The sequence below is a fragment of the Staurois parvus genome, unplaced genomic scaffold (assembly GCF_062004578.1).
Source record: "Staurois parvus isolate SC_StPar_1 unplaced genomic scaffold, SC_StPar_1.0 ptg000227l, whole genome shotgun sequence".
Lineage (NCBI taxonomy): Eukaryota > Metazoa > Chordata > Amphibia > Anura > Ranidae > Staurois > Staurois parvus.
Window position 1 is genome coordinate 4,766,747 of NW_028318023.1, and position 12,673 is coordinate 4,779,419.

At 39.4% G+C, this 12,673-nt stretch overlaps 1 protein-coding gene across 3 annotated transcripts in view; it reads right to left on the reverse strand.

Moving 5' to 3' along the window:
• The window catches only part of ADAMTS3 (ADAM metallopeptidase with thrombospondin type 1 motif 3), a 305,366-nt gene that overhangs the window by 272,145 nt on the left and 20,548 nt on the right, over positions 1 to 12,673 (reverse strand). The window lies entirely within an intron of this gene.

Here is a 12,673-nt window from a genome sequence, read left to right on the forward strand (position 1 = left end):
CCCATTCAATTTAATGGATCACTTTCAGTGGCAGTACTGCTTGCTGAATGTGACAATGGAGATAATTTTTGTGACACAGCAAAGAAAAGCATTGGGGACATGTGTGCAAATGCTTGACCCACTACTGTATTAGTGATTTTAGGAGTAATTTATAATAAATGACACTGCATTGCACTTGTTGCCTTGTGTTGTGTTAAAGGCATTTTGCTGGGCCTTTTCACAATGAATTAGTGATGCTTTATGGATACAATACATATATTTGGGTGGATGTGGACCCCATCCGTAGAACAATACCTCCCTAAAGATGGTGATTGGTCACTATTGGCCCTTTGAAGTGGATGTCCTTTGTGACTGGCCCCCATGATACTGCTTTCTGGCAGAGAGTAACTCCCTGATTTCATCCCCACTCCTTACTCTGACACCCCTTCAATGCCTTCAATGCCATCCCATCTACATTTTGTTTGCTACTCTTTTTTTTCCATGTTGACTATTTTTGTTGTTCATTACACAGCAAATCATAATCTCCCTTAATAAAGGTCATTCTCTATGGTCATATGCTAAGTAAACCATCACTGAGGAAACAAGCAGAGTTGGAAATAAGCTTATATTCCATCATATTACCACTCTCCTGCACAAGCAACTCACTAAATAAAACCTTTGACAAATTCAGCCACTACTAAGAAAAGCTATGCACTTATGTTTTATTGCTACTTACATAGCTGAGCTGTACAGTCTGTAAAGTGGTTTACGATTGTATACCTTCATCTCTTGGCAATGCACAGTACCATCCAATTTGCCACAATAATTAAAAATGTTTCTACTTTAATGACAATATAAGCCCCCAATAAACATTTATTGAAGCAGAATAAGTGACACAGCGCACAGTGAATGAGCTGTAAAATACATTTGATCTTTTCAGATAATAAATTAGAATAAATATCTATATTATTTTTTAAATAGCACCTCAAGGCTCCAAATCCAGCTACTACGTGATGCAGAAGTCTCATAAAGTACATTAAAAACCCTCCTTTAACTTCTCCGACTGAGCCAAGTCATCCTCTTTGTGTCTCACAAGCTCCCCCCTTCTAGACACTGCAGCTCACATTGAGAGGGATTCAGCTACCAGCAATGCTACTAGTCCAGAAAGCAATGGGCAGGACTAGGTGTGGCTAGACTGAAAAGCTGAAGGCTAGTGAATCAGCATTGACCACGCTGACTGCCACAACCCCTGCAACAGCCTACATAAGAGCAGCAAATCTGTTCTGAATTCAGGAGCAGTGCAGCATTGTTGCCATACTATCACAGTAAACTGTATTAAGTGGACCTTACTGGCAGGCTGTACATGGATTTGCAGGACTTTGGAGGGAGGCTAAAATAAACTGTAAGTACAGACACACTTATAATTTATTTCTGCAGCACATATTTTTTTAATTGAAAACCACACAGCTCTTCTAATTTTTACACCTGGTAAAAGTTTGAAATCCACACACATAAGAAAACCTCATTTGACTCTGAAAGAGGTTATACCAGGTCAAATCAAACATAAATATGAACGTGAAAAAGTGAGAAAGTATGACATATGGAATAATAATGAGCCCATTCAGGTACTCCGATCTCTGCAGGAAAAAGTAGCTAGAATATCCCATAATTATGGTTAAATATGAAAACAATTTCAAAGGACAAACTTTCCAAAAACAGTGAACTATGTATTAAAAACAAGTATACAAAGGTGTTAATATGGCTCATGAAAGCCTTGTTTGATATTTATTGGTCCATTATCAATCAAGTCATTTTCTGCTTACACACCAGTGCTTGATAATTTGTTCTATATTTATATTAAGACACATTCAGCATCACTCTAATACTATACAGATTTTAGTTGAGTGTTAGCTGGATCCTTTTCATTTGTACCTAGTCCAGACTCTAACAGACCTTGTAACTACTCATCTTTAATTTTTCTATCTAAAGGGCTACTGACCAACTGCTATAAACTTAACTGGGACCTTTCCTTGAAGCTTGGCCTTTATAATGAAATGCAATGCTCATCATCAGATCTATTTTTCATCTTAAATGCATGCTAAATAAAGGTGAATGTTAAACAATTACAGGTAGTGTAATTCTCTATATTATCACTGTAATAAAATTGCCAATGTTTTCTCTCTGAAAGATATAGCTATCTTTGTTCATGCATCATCTAGGGTGAACATCTACTTATGGGACTGCTGGACCATTGTTGAAGTAATCATGTAAATCCTAGTGCTTTTATAGTCATCTATGTTCTTGGAAGTGTATATTCATGTTGTCTCAAATAGCTCAGCCCTCTGCTACTGCTTTTTACCCTGTGAGTTGTAAAAAAAAAATCAATGTGATCTCTAAGTGAGTGACGGTGGAAAGTCTACCTGCAGCAGACACCACTATCACCAAACTGTAATTTTAAGAGGAAATTAACCTTGAAAGTTGTACCCAAAATAAAGCAAGGCAGAGTAAAAAGAGTCCATCAGCAGTATTGGGATCTATGCACACTACGAGTTCCCTTGGCAGAAAAAATGCTTATATAGAGCGTTTCTGTACACAAGTTTAGGATTGTTTAGGAGCTTTATGGAGAGTTGTCCAGACCACTGGTTCCCTGGGAAGGGGAGGAGAACAATGTGTAGAATGCAAAAAAAGGAGACTCGGCTTACAAGACTGACCTAGGCAGGATGTACAAGGCTTCCATATTGAATGTGACACAGGACAGAGCTGCAGAGAGTCCAGAAAAAGGGAATACTGTGAGGACTTCCTGTGTGTTGTGCTGGCTGCAAAGACTGTACTGTGCTGCCCAGAATACTGCTGTATGCTGACTGCAAATACTGTAATGTCCTGCTTAGAGAGCTGCTGTGTGTTGGCTAACAGGACTGTACTGGGAAGCTGAGCTACAACAGAGAGTGACCCCAGAGAAATTGCTATGTATGTGTCAAGCAGAGGGACTATGGTTAGCCCAGAGAATCCAGAACTCCAAGGAGACCCAAGTTGCAGAGCTCCGAAACTCCAAGAGTGAGAATACTGACTCCTGATGGAGAGGCCCGTACAGTGTTGCTGCTAAATGGATACCAGTTTGACAAGGGGGGTCCTCATACTTCTTGCCTGGCCTTTGGAGGTCCAATCAGAACTTCTTTGGTGACAGGCCTTTGGCCACCCAAGTTTGCTATTCTCTAATTGAGCACTCCAACAGAAGGAATAGGGATCCAATGCCAGCAGATGCTTTACAGACCTACTGGCCAATAGTGTAAGTAGACCTTTCACTTATAGGTGCACCACATACTTAGGACTTTGTTCCTCTGTAGCATTGCACTGTAGAGGAATTACTGTTGAGACTGCTTGCGGTGTTTGATCTGACAAGTATTGTTTAAATGTGTTAAAGCCTTTCGCAGGATTTTGCCATTTAATAAAGCCCAGTTTATGCTACCAGAAGTGTAGGTGAAATAAGGACAGGGTGTGTTATCACTGGGGGAACCAAGAGGATACATCTATCAAGCAGCTCCTTAGGAGTTAGCAATGTGTTTGTGTATGGCATGGACATCTTGACAAAGGCAAAGTTTTACTTCTCAATGCAACACCTTCCAGCAAGAGGAGCAGAGGGCACCAGCGCTGTAAAATCGCCAAATCTCACTCCATATCTCATGAGACTAACACAGACTGTAGGCACAGGATATCACAAATCAGGAAGTTTCCCTTCTATTTTTCAGGAGAAATTACAGATAAAAAGTACATCTGGGTTACTCAAAAATTATCCTTACTATATAGCGTGACATGTCAAGAATTTATTCATGCAGACTTGTATAGTTTTCAGTAGATCTGTCCTAAGATATTTTGCTAAGATGAAGACAAATATGGGATAATTTCTTAAGCTTTCTAAATGCCCGAACAGCTTTTGATTATTAGCGGTAAACTTACGCTATAAAAAAAAAAAAACACATAGGCCTCAGGTGGTTTAAGCCATAATGCGCTACTATGCATCACATACTAGCACATTATGGCATACACACCTTAAAACAAACCCCTCCAGTGGTGCACTGTCACCACTGACAGGTCTCCCATCTTCACCTGGTCTTCCTTCTGGGATCGCAGACTGTGGCTGCTTCAATGGCCAAGCCATGATGATGTCAATCCCGTGCATGCGTGCAGGAGCCACGGCCACAGCACAGAGCTCTGAAAGGATGGCATGAGTATGCGCCAGTGAATGTCTCTTAAACACTGCATGTTTAGGAGACTTTCACTGTACCTACAGGTAAGCGTTATTATATATTACTACCGCTTTAATATCTTGTCAAATTTGTGTCATAGTCCTTTACACATTCCTAACCACTAACTTCAGTAAATAATTATTTTATATGGCAAACTAGGCAGCCCCAAGCTAATGTTCACAGGGGCTTCAGCTTGTATCAGATCAGAGTGTACAGCAAGCTTTTACAAAGCATTTTAAGACTTTTCAGCAGCTTTTAAAATAGCATATACATATGTGTTAAACACAGATCTTTTTAGTAGTGCTGATTATTGCTTTAAGAAGCTGCTAGAAAACTTTAGCAGGCTTCCAACAAGTTCAAGCAGTGTTGAAAATTACCGTAGCCTCATATCAGCTTATCTAAAGTGAATTTCAGTACAAAATAAAGCATGCCCCCAGCTTATTTAAAGCCACAATCTAAAAGTACTGTATATTGGAAAACGAGTGCAATTACAAGGTGCCTTTATTCCCTATCTTGCTGCAATGAATATGCCCTGACTCTGCCCACTCCCATACCACCATTTTGAAAAATAACGCCAGTCTCTTCTTCCATTCTCTCTGCTGGCCCACAAATCACATTTGCGCTGCATGCATGAGATAAGGCATATGACGTCATGCACCAAATGAAATTACGTTTTGTTGAAGGACAAAAAGCCTTTCTTTTGGTATCTTGTGAGATTGTGGGGAGGGTGGGGGAGTTTTTTTTCAACTCATAGGTGTAATACTGTATCACAAATGTTCAAGATGAGGCGCATTATGGTATGTTCCTCATTTTGCACATGTGCTGTATACACTCAACTTTTTTTCCCAAGATCTTACAGTTTAGGAATATGATCTCCCTGGAAGGCACTGGTGTCTTAGAGGAACTGAGAAGTTGGAAACCATTAAAAGGTAAGTAAAATAAAAAATCTATTGTAAGAAATTACTATTTTTATTATAAGTACTTATATACGCAGCACTTTACATATATGTGTATATATATATATATATATATATATATATATATATATATATATATATATATTGTACATTCACATCAGTCCTTAACCCTCAAGGAGTGTACAATCTAAGGTCCCTAACTCACATTCATACATACACACACATTCATGGTCTTGATGCAGATTACTATGAAGTCATTGAGAATCATAAAGCCCAGGTAAATGCTTTACAAGCTCGATCCATACCTGAGGATGGCTGAAACCCGTTTAAAGGGTTGGGAGATTTTTTTTAATGGTTTAAGAAAGTAGGCATGCTGGTTTTGTTATATCTTTACTAATATTTGTGCTCTGCGCTGTTGCTAAACTTTGTATTTGCATTTTTGACAACTTTTTAAAGAACCCGGATGCATATTGGAAACAACAACTGTAAAATTTAGTGTGTTGCCACATTGTGACAAAAGAGAGGAACTGTAAGATACACACATCTTCCTCTGATTTTGTAGCCAAATGCAATGCACTTGCTGACTGCACTGCTAAGAATGTCACCATACAGCAACAAATTTTACAAAACTCACAAATGTCTATGGCCATATTAGACCCACCTATGCTACCGGAACATTCTCTTCTTAATGAACTGCAATATACAACAACTGAGGAGGATGTAAAATACTGGCAACAAAAAGGGTTGACATTAGACGTAAATGTTCTAATGTCAAAGGGAGGTATAATAGGACTCACACATCACATTGCTCATCTTATCATAGCATAGTTCCATGGCATAGAACATCGGGGTTGGCAAGTAGTTAGAGATGAAAAAAAAAGAAAAGGTTCTTTGCAAAGGAAGTCATCCCTCGATGGGGATGTCAGGTAAATGTAGACTCAGACAAAGGACCAGCATTTACCCCAAAGGTTACACAACAGGTAGCAAAACTGATGAGCATTGACTGGAAGTTCCACATACCCTACCACTCACAGAGTTCTACTCAGGTAGAATGGGCAAATAGGACCCTGAAGGAAAAACTAAGGAAGGCAACAGGTGGGACATTTAAGTAATGGGAGGTGTACCTGCCAGCTATTTTGACTGAGATGAGGATGACACCTAATAAAATCATTAAACTTTCCCCTCTTGAAATTCTTATGGGCAGGCCATTCCCCACCCCCTAGGCAAGATACCTTTTGATAGTTATGCCAGGTGATTTAGAATTAATCAAGGAAAGATATGTCCAGGAATTGATTAGGGTGTTGAATGGTGTATACGGTGATGTCTCTCTCTCGTTTCCTCTTCCCACAGATGATCCAACCCACCCATACAAGCCAGGAGATCAGGTAGTGGTTAAGGAACTTCACAGACACAAGATCATAAATCCACCGTATGGGGAACCCACCACAGTGACAGCTGTGACGAGAACCGCTGTTCTGACTGCTGATTCCAACATCTGGATACATGCTTCTAGAGTAAAGAGGATCCCAGAATCACAAAAAAACCAGGAGCAGCAGATGGAACAAGGAAAGGAGACAGACCTATCAACGCCCTCCAACCTTCAGGATGTTGCTTCATCCAGAGATGGCTTGGAAGAACTTCCTTTTGATCGGTTGCCTCTCAGCGATAACTTTTTCAGTGGCTTACTGGGCTAGCCACTGCTACTATCACCCAGAAGAATGGCCACCAATTTGTGGCCACAACAGTGAGACTGTGAATGACACAGAGCTAATAAAAACAAAGCAGAAAAGATCATTGACTGAAAATATGTCACTGTTATTATTATTATTATTATAATACAGGATGTATATATCGCCAACAGTTTGCTCATCGCTTTACAATATAACGGAAGACAATACAGCAACAATACAGTTCAATATAAGAGGGTTAGGAGGTCCCTGCTCCTTGGAGCTTAAATTTAAGTACAGATATGCCAAGCTCTCGGGATTTAAGAGCTGTTGGGTTTGCAGTATGCTTCACCCTGAAACTATGAACATTTCTTTGTATGCTGTCCCAGAAAATGTGACATCAATGTTTATTGGTAATCTGCATATTAGTGTTTTCATTTAGGCAAGAAATCAAATGAAGGGGAAGAATTTTGTAGTAAGTCTAAACTCACTGGGAAGATACCTGAGGATGGTAACTTTGTACAAGTAGATATCACTAAGAATAGATGAAAAAAAAAATACATAGGAAACACAACTAGAGGTGGGCCTTTTGAATGTTGAACTTGAATGTCTTTTGAATGTTGAACTACGGCATTGAGGAAACAGGTGCTCATAAATGAGATGAAAATATAACAAATTGGTGCAGCATTGACTGGGCTGTGTGAGTCTACTACTGACCATGAGTGTTGTACATGGATACATAACACATCCGCAGAGATTCCAGATTACTATGAAGTCATTGAGAATCATACAGCCCAGGTAAATGCTTTACAAGCTCAAGCTTGGTCCATAGCTGAGGATGGCTGGAACTCTTTTAAAAGGTTTGGGAAGTTTTGGAGATTTTTTTGGATGGTTTAAGAAAGTAGGCATGGTGATTTTGTTATGTATTTTACTAATATTTGTGTTCTATGCTTTTGCTAAACTTTGCATGTGCATTTTTGACAAGTTTGTAAAGAACCTGGATGCATATTGGAAACAACAACTGTGAAATTTGATGTGTTGTCATGTTGTGACAAAAGAGAGGAACTGTAAGGAGATATATCTTTAAAACTGGCATCCATTTTGTATAATGCCTCCATTTCTGGATTTGTAAGCAATTAGTTTTGTTTCTTAACTTTCATTTCTGTGTAAACGGATTCACCTTATATGGTATCTCTCAGCCATTTGTAATTTCTGTTCTTCACGTATCTACAGTTGTGTTCAATATAATAGCAGTCAGACATCACTAACCTGATCAATCACTGTTTTTGGTAGAAATTATATTTCTACTTGGCAAATAATTTACTAGCAGGTGTAGTAGAGTAATAGAAATCCAACAGACCCAACAGTCATGACATGCATGCTGCTGATTCTGTGTAATTGAATCACTAATTAAAAGGGACATATTCAAAATAATAGCAGTGTGGAGTTCTATTAGTGAGGTCATTCATTCTTCAAAAAACAGGTGGCAATTATTGCCCTTATTTAAGGAAGGAAGGCAGCAAATGTTGTACATGCTGGTTACAGTGTATTTCTCTCTGAAATTCTGAGGAAAATGGGTCGTTCCAGACATTGTTCAGAAGAACAGTGTACCTTGAGTAAAAAGTTAATTGGAGAGGGGAAAACATATAAAGAAGTGCAGAAAATGATAGGCTGCTCAGCTAAAATGCTCGCAAATGCTATAAAATGGCAACCAAAACCTGAAAGACGTGGAAGAAAGTGAAAAACTACCATTTGAATGGATAGAAGAATAGCCAAAATGGCAAGGACTTAGCCAACAATCAGCTCCAGGAAGATCAAAGAAGGTCTAAAGTTACCTGTGAGTACTGTTACAATTAGAAGACGCCTATGTGAAGCCAAGCTATCTGCAAGAAGCCCCCGCAAAGTCTCACTGTTGAAAAAAAGACATGTGCTGAAGAGGTTACAATTTGCCAAAGAGCACATTGACTGGCCTAAAGAGAAATGGCGCAACATTTTGTGGACTGATGAAAGTAAGATTGTTCTTTTTGGGTCTAGTGGCCGGAGACAGATTGTCAGACGACCCCCAAACACTGAATTCAAGCCACAGTACACTGTGAAGACAATGAAGCATGGTTGCGCAAGCATCATGATATGGGGATGTTTCTCATACTACGGTGTTGGGCCTATTTATTGCATACCAGGGATCATGGATCAGTTTGAATACATCAGAATACTTGAAGAGGTCATGCTGCCTTATGCTGAAGAGGAAATGCCCTTGGAATGGGTGTTCCAACAAGACAACGACCCCAAACACACCAGTAAACATGCAACATCTTGGTTCCAGACCAACATGATTGATGTTATGGAGTGTCCAGCCCAATCCCCGGATCTTAATCCAATAGAAAACTTGTGGGGTGACATCAAAAATGCAGTTTCTGAGGCAAAACCAAGAAATAGAGAAGAACTGTGGAATGTAGTCCAATCATCCTGGGCTGGAATACCTGTTCACAGGTGCCAGAAGTTGATTGACTCCATGCAACACAGATGTACAGCAGTTCTCAGAAACAGTGCTTATACAACTAAATATTCATTAAGTGATTCAAAGGAAAGCAAAATCTTCAAACATTTTTCAGTTTATATAGTGAATGTTTGAGTTTGTAAAGAAGAATACAAACACTGCTATTTTTTTGAACAGTCTAATATTCACTTTTCTTAAATTTTTTTATAGGAACAACACAAATTTGATATATTTTTCTTCATGTTTTGATTTGGAATAGAATGTGTAGTGTTCCCAATGCATTTGTGTGTATGGAAATAAAAGCTGTTAGAAGGATTTTGAGCTTTATTCACTTTTTTCAACACACTGCTATTATTTTGAACACAACTGTATACTGTATGGATAAGAGTATAATGTTTCATTGGTTATCCTGACTGGAAATGCCTGTTGAGTTTCTATAAAACATTTCTTGTTCTGTATTAAACTTTCAGAGATACAACTTTTACACTTCAATGTCTGGAGCTTTATTTCTCCTGGATCCAGAGGTAGAGATAATTGAGGACAGGTCAGGCTGCATACAGAAATTGATCCTATCACATACTAGGGCCAATTTGGACAGGAACCAAATAACCTTCCAGCATGTCTTTGGAGTGTGGGAGGAAACTGGAGTACCCAGAGGAAACCCACGCAGGCACAGGGAGAACATGCAAACTCCAGGAAGGTGGTGCCATGGTTGGGATTCAAACCGATGACTCTAGTACTGTCAGGCGGAAGGGCTAAGGGATTTCATATTAGCATACAGAGCAGAGCTGCATGCTGTTGTGAATTTTTGGGAAAGGTTCGCTTCAATATCTGTGTTCAGCATTCCCAAACTGAAGCTGCAGGGTGGTTTCAAAGCTTCAAGAATGCTCCTCAAAACATCCCAAAAGCTACAGTACGCATATGCTTACCAAAATCTTTGCTTAAGTTTGCTGCACATGCTGCTCTTATACAGACTGAAGCCCTATGTGAACAAGGCCCAGTACCAACCAGGACCAGTACTCAAAGTGCTGTGACATGGAGGCAGCTGCAGAAAGGCATTAGATGGTATGAGGAACACTGATCCTAGAAGCAGACATAAAACATGTTTCCAATTATAAATTGTAGAAGAACCACTACTAATGAATCATGGCTGTCTTTGATTAAAGAAGGAGCACAGTGTACAGCAGTTTATATGACCCATGACTATTTACCATCTGTTTGTAATAGCAGCTTATGTATTTTGTAGTATTATGCGATATACGCATGTGAGATATAATTCACCTATTTTCACTACAGCCGGATAAAACGGCACAGAAAAAAAAGAGTTCTAGGAAAGACCATTAATTAGTTAATACCAAAAAGAATTTTTTCTTTAGGTCAGGGTCCACTCCATCTGTTTTTAATCTTGTTGATATAAAAATAGCCATGCTAATTTAGGTGGTTTTCCATTCTCTGAGAGAAAGTAGGAAACACCCTTAGTAGCATAAGGCAGAACTCCATACAAGTGTAAAAAAAAAACAGTCCTTCAGTCTACTTACTGTATGTATTCACTAAAACTATTGTAATTTATTTTCAATTCCTACAGTCCAGAGGAAGTTAAATTGGGCAAATCAATGACGGAGAATGGTCTGGGTGTTCTGGTAGATCATAGACTTAATAGCAGCATGCAATGCCAATCTGTAGCAACTAGAGCAAGCAAAACGCTGTCTCGCATTAAAACAGACATAGAATTTTAAGAAAGACCAAAACAGAATTTATTCACTTAAAAAAATAAACAGGAACATGAATAAGAGCCTATTCACATTTATGCATTGAGGTAATGTGTGGGAAAACACAAAAAGTGCTGCACATTATCACAGTGCATGGTAATGTGTAAAGCACAGGGATTGCGATGTGACTAATTTTGAATGGAGCTGAAATGCACTCACAGTAGCATGCAATGCATCGTACCGTACCACAATGCTCATGCTGTGCATTATGGTGCGGTGTGTTGAAAAAAAAAGGGTTAAGTCTATTTTTCAGATGCACTGCTTGTTCATTCAAAATGAATGGGCTGCCAAAGTAGCGTGCTTTGCACGCAGTAATATGTTGCTTTAACACAGGTGTGTTAATGCAAAGAACAACATGAAAGGCCTAAACCATAAAGCGGTCAATAGAATTGTGGATCTGCATACGTAAGTGAACATTTGCATGATCATAACTCATAAACCTAGTTAGCCGATTGTACGCAGATATTCCATGCATACCGTGCAGTGTTTGACATATGCGTGGAACATCCAGATGATGTTGCTTTTATATCTCCTCTCCCTATAAGGCATACATCAAACATTCTCTTAAAAAATAGCCTAAAATAAAAAGAATATGTGACCTTCTTGGGTATGAAATGCACATGCAGCAAGCTAAAAAGCATATCATAAATCCCTCTACATTATGCTGTTATATAAAAAAAATAGTGTATGTGTATTTATTACTAGAATCTGTATTGCAAGCACCAGTATTTGGAATCTCATATGCTGACTAGCTTTTGAACTTCTCTGTAAGCACACAGACATGTGCATAATCCAATGACCCCCACATATATAATAAAAAGACTCTGTAACCAGCTTAACCCTTTCCCAGCTGCCCCAGCATACCTTTAAAAAGTCTTGATGCAGGAAAGATCGGCTGATTATGTGACTGCTATGATTGACTGATCTACAGTTCACTAGCAGGGACCGAGAGTCGTCTTTCACAGCTCGGTCCCTGTGCTAGGAGCCCAAGATGCATATGTGCAGTGTGTGGGCATTAAAGCCCACCCTTTTTGCCACCGAACAAATGTGGCAAATGTGGCAAATTAAAGCGGTAGTAAACCGGATTAAAAAAAAAACGTTTTCCCCTGCAAGCTGCAAGGTAATGTCATAATGTGCTAGTATACATCGCATACAGTACTAGCATATTATGAAGGATTTACCTTAAAATGAAGCCCTCCAGTGGTGCACTGTCACCACTACAGAGGCTTACATCTTCACCTTGTCTTCCTTCCTGGCTGGCTGAGCCGCGATGACGTCACTCCCGCACATGCACGTGGGAGTCCCGAGCCACGATACAGCTATGCCGTTCCTTCAGAGCGCATGCGCCAGCTGCACATTTAAGAGATACTCATTTTACCTACAGGTAAGGTTTATTATACGCTTACCTGTAGGTAAAAATTAAAATCTGGAATTTACTACCACTTTAAGTGAAAGCTCTGAGTCTGCTAAAGCTTTTGACATCACATCCAAGGTTATAGTGCCCAGTAGCAGTCTCTGGTCTTTTAGCCCTGGTTCACACTTATGTGGGCATGGTAGCCCATTCACTTGAATGGGCTGTTGTGCCTGTGTTTTCCACAAA